Here is a 1,256-nt window from a genome sequence, read left to right on the forward strand (position 1 = left end):
GGTGGGAATGAGTGTGTTTGAGACGGCAAGGTTGGCACAGGATAGAACAGCGTTTAGGGCTCTTGTACATAGAGTCGCAAGCGACTCAATGGCAAATAACAACAACAACAAACAACAGTAGTGTTTTTAATTTTCTTTATATTAAATCTTTTGTGTCTCTATTTAGATTGTTCCTAAGTATTTCATCTTGTGGTTGGCTGTTGTAATTGGTGTTGTTCTCCTTATTTCCTTTTGGATGTTCTTAGCTACCGTAGAGAAAGTCAATTGATTTTTTTATGTTGATCTTGTATACTGTTACTTTGTTGAATTGTTCCAACAGATTTTGCTGAGGTTTTTGGGTTTTCTATGATTGGTGCCTTTCAGTTGTGATGTTGGAGAAGAATGTTGAGTGTTCCACGAAATGCCAAAAAGAACAAACAGACATGCCTTGGAGAAAGTAGAGATAGAATGATCTTTAAGGCCAAGGATGGTGAAAACTTGTCCTGTATACTTTGGGCATGTTGTTGTTGTTAGGTGCCATTGAGTCGAGTATGACTCATAGAGACATTATAAACAGCCAACCTGAACCCTGACCTATCCTGTGCCATCCTCATCATCTCTGCACACCACTGCTGAAGTCACTGTGTCAATTAATCTCCCTGAAGGTTTCCTCCTTTGCTGACCCTCCATCTTTCCAAGCACAATGTCCCTTTTGAAGGAAAAGCTTCACCTACCTACATGTCAAAAGTACTAAAGTTGAAGCTTCATCATCCTTGCCTCCAATAGCATTCTGACTGCACTTTCCCCAGTGTTGTTGTGTTGTTATGTGCTGTCGAGTCACTTGCGACTCATAGTGACCTTATGTATAAAAGCCCTAAACCTGCTCTATCCTGTGCCAACCTTATTGTCCTCTGACACACCTACCCCCATTACCCCAGTTACTGAATCGATCCATCTCATCAAAGGTCTCCTTTCTTGCACTATCCCTCCAAACATGATGTCCCCCTCTAAGGACTGGTCTTGTAACATGCCCAAAGCATATCAGATGAAGCTTCAGAATCCTTGCCTCCAAGGAGCAGCCCGGTTTCACCCTCTCCAGGATGAACCTGTTTGTTCTCCTAGCAGTCCATGGCATATTCAACACTCTTCTCCAGTACCACAGCTCAAAGGCATCAATTCTCTATCATCCCTATTCACTGTCCAACTCTCTGATGCATAGCAAGCAACTGCAAAGACTATGGCCTAGATCAGGCACACCTTAGTCTCTAGCCTGACAT

The sequence above is a fragment of the Elephantulus edwardii genome, unplaced genomic scaffold (assembly GCF_000299155.1).
Source record: "Elephantulus edwardii isolate Elephantulus edwardi_28Jun2011 unplaced genomic scaffold, EleEdw1.0 scaffold00064, whole genome shotgun sequence".
Taxonomy (NCBI): Eukaryota; Metazoa; Chordata; class Mammalia; order Macroscelidea; family Macroscelididae; genus Elephantulus; species Elephantulus edwardii.